This window comes from Pleuronectes platessa, chromosome 8 (genome assembly GCF_947347685.1).
Source record: "Pleuronectes platessa chromosome 8, fPlePla1.1, whole genome shotgun sequence".
Lineage (NCBI taxonomy): Eukaryota > Metazoa > Chordata > Actinopteri > Pleuronectiformes > Pleuronectidae > Pleuronectes > Pleuronectes platessa.
In genome coordinates this window covers 9,411,816-9,417,815 of record NC_070633.1, presented here as the reverse complement: position 1 = coordinate 9,417,815, position 6,000 = coordinate 9,411,816, and the positions used below count along the sequence as shown (strand labels likewise).

General features: G+C 39.7%; 1 protein-coding gene across 1 annotated transcript in view; it reads left to right on the top strand.

Moving 5' to 3' along the window:
- psd2 (pleckstrin and Sec7 domain containing 2) overlaps window positions 1–6,000 on the top strand; it is a 39,524-nt gene that overhangs the window by 4,362 nt on the left and 29,162 nt on the right. The gene's annotated exons all lie outside the window — the stretch shown is intronic.

The window sequence follows — 6,000 nt, the reverse complement described above, 5'->3', positions numbered from 1 at the left end:
TAATATGTGTGGTTATCAAAACATTTTATCTTAGAGTATAAGACAGAGAAGGATTTACTATAGAAATTTTGTCAAAATTATTTGCCCAGTAAGGAGCACAAACTCCCCTTATACTTTATATCGTTCTTATAGCCTTTGTTGTCCCTGTGCAGGAGAGAGAGAGAGAGAGAGAAACCCCCCATCATAAATCACCTCCACTGTAAATGGAACAGCAACCAAAAACAACCTATATAGAGAGTATTGGCTGATATAAAAACAAATCATTAACAGCATCAGCTGGATCAGACTCTATATACGGTATCATATTAATGAGTTAGATTTGCTACTTCTGCTGTGTCAGGTACTTGGAGTTTGTGAAGCCACACTCAAACTATGCTGACATGAACATCTTTGCAATCTTGGCTCCTCCAAGCTCTCATCCAAATGTTCCTAACCTGTCTGTTTGGAATGGGCTCTTTGCTTGACCTGTGGTTGTGCTGGTTGAAGCTTTCTTTCTGAAACTGTACAAGTGACCTGCAGTAGTTGAGCCGCAGCAAGTAAAGACCCAGTCCTCAAAACCCTGAAGCTGCACAAAAGAGCTCTTCATGTAATAGTCTGGCAATTTAGATGTATTTGTTGGGCTAAATTCTGTAAGTGTTTTCTGTTTATCTGTTACATCTCTATTGTTTATGTTTGAGTTGTTTTCATGTTTGAACTCTGTGTTTCTGTTTCCTGCTTTATTTTGTAGTCTCTGTTCCTTGTGTGTTGTTTCTGTCTTCACTTCCTGTTGGTGATTGTCTTACCCAGTCCTCATGTGTTTCACCTTTGTTTAATTGGCCCTGCCTTCCCTCTGTGTATATAAGCCTCTGTCCTTCCCTGTGTCCTTGTCGGATTGTTCTTGCTGTCCTGTTGTTGTTGTTGTTGTTGTTGTTGTTGTTGTTGTTGTTGTTGTTGTTGTTGTTGTTGTTCTTCTTCATCTTGTTCTGGTTCCTCCTGTTGTTCTTGTCAATGTTTCATGGTGCTGTCCTATCCTGCGTTCCTGCCCTGTCCTGATCTCCTGAGCCTCCTGTATGCTTCCTTGAGTTTTTGTCCTCTTGTTCTTGTCTTTCTAGTTTTTCCAATCTTTAAGTGTTTATGTTTTGTGTTTTTGGCTAGGTAAGATTCTTTTTATATGAAATACTCTTTTTGTTTAAAAACTCTGCATCTGGGTCCATCTACTTCCACATAACCGTAACACTTCAGCTGTTCATTCAAAGTTCGATGAAGCGTACTTGCTCTGAAGAAGTATTCTCTCTAATTTCTGAAGCTCTCAGTCTGATTACCTCAGTTGTCTTTCTCTGGTATCTCTGCTGCCAATAGAGCGTGGTCATGCTTATCGCTGGAGAATCCCAGTGGACTGCGTCTCTGTGTCTCGGAGAATCAATAAATTATACCATAATGTGTGTCTGTGTGCGTTTTTTGCAGCGTATGTTTGTGTGTGTGTGTTTCAGTGTGTGAGACCGGCAGAACAATAGAGAGAGATATACAAAGCATAAGGACAGAGAATAGCTATTTAATGGCGACTTTGCCTATTATCCAGCATCATCCTCTCTGGATTGCTGGTTTATATGGCTGGTTGGGCCATGATTTCAGAAATGTGTGTGTATGTGTGTGTGTGTCTGTGTGTGTGTGTGTGTGTGTGTGTGTGTGTGTGTGTGTGTGTGTGTGTGTGTGTGTGTGTGTGTATGCAAATGTGTATGGGTGTGTTGTTCACATGATTGGCAGATGGTCCGATCACAATCAAAGGAAATTGATAAGGCTTAAGAACCCCAATCTTCTGCTGACAAAGGTATACACTATTGTATACACAGAGACACAAAGACTGACACACACTGACATGCACACAGACACACACACTTACACACTTACACACACACAGACACACACACACTAACGCTATCTCTATCATTGGCAGTGTTTTCTCCTCATCCCTCCATGTGGGTCGTCTGAGAACATCTGCTCCCTCTCTCCGCAGCAGTCGGACTCACAGTGCAGCCTCCTCTGTCTTCCTTTTTCTGCTGGCTAAGATCCATTTACCTCAATTACTGCAATTTAGAGGCTTAGACAGAGAAAAGAGAGAGCGGAGTTGCACTGTGAGAAAAACAGAGGAGGAAGAGAGAGTGGGGGAAATAACAGGACACTTGAGAACCAGAGAGGGAGGGAGAGAGAGAGAATTCCCACTTTGTGTGCTGCGTTTCATAACTGTTCCCTGTTTCCATTTATGGAGATGTGTCACAGTTTGTGTGTGTGTGTGTGTGCTTGTCTGCATTTTAATATGTGCAAATGTATCTTTGTGTAATGGCATAAATGGATGCAAATGGTACGTGTTTGCATATGCTGAGTAGATGTGCACGAGCGTGAGCTGCAAAAGACTCAAGCGGAAATTTGTTGCAAATATTCTCTACCTGACTTCAGGATTATTTGAGCTCATCCGAATCACAGAATGATCCATGCAAATGACTTTCAGATACCAGTTTCTGAATTGCACTTTTCCTTGTATGTCATCATGCAGTTAAATAGGTTATATTACCATGGATGATCCAGGCTGAACTCTGCTGAACTGTGCAGTATGATGATGTTTTTGCAGATGGAATAAACTGAAACAAAATGTCTAGTCCCGAAAAAGATAACAGCAATTATTCCTCTACTCCTTTTTATTGTAAAAGTAAAAAATACACAAAAATGAATGAGCCAATCACAGATGTATTGAAGGATCAGTCAAAGTACCCTTTGAGATTTTCAACAGTATACAATGTGAGAGGGAGTTTGAATCTTAACCCGATTTCAGTGTGTGAAGAACAATCCCTTCCCTTATTCAGACAAGGTGTTTGCTGGCTTGGTCTTGACTTTGTTATTGTTGGCTTGAACTGTATCTTTCCCACAGGTGAACTCAAACAATACCGCAACATCAAGTCCTAAAAAAAGCAAAGGTTAACTATAATTTGGTGACACCTTTGAAATAAAGAGGAAGTTCCTCTTTATTTTTGGTTCTGCATAATTTGCATCTTCCCTTTTAGGACCTGTGATAAAACATTTAGTGGGTTTGTGGTGTCCTCGTTGCTCTGCAGATAATCTAAGTCACTCGCAACATTATAGATTGGCTCACATCCTAACATGCAAAAAACAAAGATAAAATGCTAAAGATTTTCCCTGAGAAACTGCTGAACTTTGTTTAATGTGAGTTTTGTCCAAACCAAGCCTTTACCTTCCTCTACATGCTGTCAGAAATTATCTGAATCCCAGTAAATATTTAACTGCAGTTGTGCTGCAGGTCCCCTGCTGCGCATGATTCAGCAGAGTAGGTATTAGAGTCTCTCAGGACTTTGTTTGGATCCGGCAGGCAGGGCTGTGTCCTGGCTGCACTCTGCAACAGAAATAGAACCCCTTCAACTCAGAGATCTGCTTTTTAAAATATGTGTCCCTAATTTTGCTCAATTTACTTTATTTTAATTAATGCCAATACAAAATGAACGGTAAAAATGCCTACTCATGCTGTATATACCTGCATTTCATAATCAACGATTAAAAGATGAGATTATAAATTAATTATTGACCTTGAAGATTGTGACTTGATGAACTCACCTGAACAGATACTTGTGGAGATTGTGTTGAAATGTCGCGTCTTGTTGTGCTTATTGAGCTGCTGTTAGCAAGGTTAAGATAAAAAAATTCTCAGTCAATTGGAATATTGTGTATTCTATGTGCCATCATTTATCGCAATTATATCTCTATAATGAGGATACATACCCACTTCTTGTTATAGTAAGGAGTTTGATTTAAACCATAACATTATCAATGAAGGTGTCTTTTAATTATAGTAAGTAAGAAAAGCCTAGAGAATGCCAATCACAATTTCTTAAGGGTCAAGAAAAATTCTTTAGAATTGCTATATGTTTGACTAAGAGTTCAAAACACATTCAGTTTACAATTTAGAATGTAGGACAAGATGTTGAATATCCATTGTAGGGGAGAGCGGGGTAATGTGGGACATCGGGTGATGTGAAACACCCCCTGTATCTAGGCAACCGAACGCATTTGTGGTCATGCAATGTTTTCAAGCTCCTCCCATTCCCCCCTTGCCATGAAGGAGAAGTTTGTGCTGGTACTGTGGAAAGCATGTTTTTTCACAAAAATGTGTTTTTTTGCATGTAAAAGTAAATTTTCTTGTTTTGAACTTAATCAACTCTTGTGTCCAAACAAATTGATTCAGGTAGAAAAACTTATATCATACATGTTGGTGAACTTCCAACATATAAAACCATGTGATTGATGCTAGCTGAAGATTAGCCTGAATTGCTAAAAGGTGTTGTTTTTCTAAAATTGTGGCTTCGGGGTAAAGTGGGACAAATGCTGTGGGGTAAAGTGGGACAGTGTCTCACTTTACCCCACCATGAAGCACAGGTTAAATTTTGTCTTAAACATATTCTAGTGTTATATTACATTATACATGTTTTATTTTTGATGTCATAAACATTGTAGAAAAGCCATCATGCCAAGAAACTATACACCAGGAAGACAACTTGAGGCCAAACACCTCTCACAGAGATGGAGAGTGCAGCCGCTGAGGTCATGCAAGGAAAGAAGTCCTTAAGAAAAGCTGGAAGGGATAGAAATATTGATAAGACAACCCTCAAAAGATTCATAAAGAAAAAAGAGAAAGGGGAAGTAAAATCAGTAGCCTGGGGTGCAGTAGCTGAGGTAAAGAGAATATTCACAGATGAGATGGAGGAGGAGCTTGCCAAACACTTGAAACAACTAGCTGACCAGTTCCATGGCCTTGCTCCAGTTAAGTGCCGTGAACTGGCATTTTAATACGCAGAGAAAAACAATATCCCTGTCCCTGTGCAGGTAAGCTAGGGTGTGCAAGAGATCACATGAATCATAATAATCATAAATGGGCTTAATCGACCAATCCCCATGTTTCTGTTGCTAGTCCGATATTAGTTTTGGAATGTGTGGTTGTCAATCTAGCTGTCGGGATTTTAACTATTACCACATGTGTTGTTATGGTAGTTTTAAAGTGGAAAAAGTAAGTGGACCACTTTACCCCGTAGCTGGGGTAAAGTGGGACACAAGACCACTTTTTTTTAAACAATCATATTTTCACTGCCCTTTGTCCTGAAGACATTCTGATCATTTCCATTGCTAGAAAACATCCTGAATTAATTGGAAATGTGTAAATTTGACTGATATATCATTTTAGCTCGCCTAGAAGGGAGCAAATGTAAAAAATGTCCCACATTACCCCGCTCTCCCCTACGCACCATTAGAAGGTGTTAGTGGCCACCAGCAGATGTTAGGTACATAACGTTAGTTGTGCACCTTAGCGTCATCAAGTATTTTGGGCTTGTAATCAATGATACTTGAGGGTACACTGAGGCTAAAGGTAAATCTGAATGGGAATACATCCATCATCCATAAAATGCTGGAACCAATCAATATTTGTTTTGCTTGAGAACCATTATTCCATCATTCATCAAAATTGTTGGCAATTTTCCCTTCAACGACTACACCTAAAATCATTTTGCACATACACACTGAATCTGTTGCACTTTGTATCTTGTCTTTTTCCAGAGAAGATAATATTATATCAAACGCCAGCATTAATTCACATATCTAGCTCTGCAGAACAGTAATGGAGAGCTTCTCATTAGCATTTGTCCTTGAGCCTCAGTGAGGATAGAAGACGATAGAAGAAGACCTGCTGCCATGATTTCTTGTCCAAAAGTGCAAGTGAAAATCGCAGTAAACCATTAGGACACATGTTCAAATGTCACGGTACTATGTTGCATTTACCCAAAGCACAACCAGAGCAGAGCTGGAAACATAGTTGGTTATTCAGCTGTGAAATCTTCATTCAGACAGATAGTGGATGAGCTGGCAGGATCATTCTGACAGGAATCGGTGGGGCTTTATTAAACCAGTCTCTCTCTATGGCTGCCTGTATGTGTGTCTCTGCTCCTTTCTGCTTTAGCTACCCTT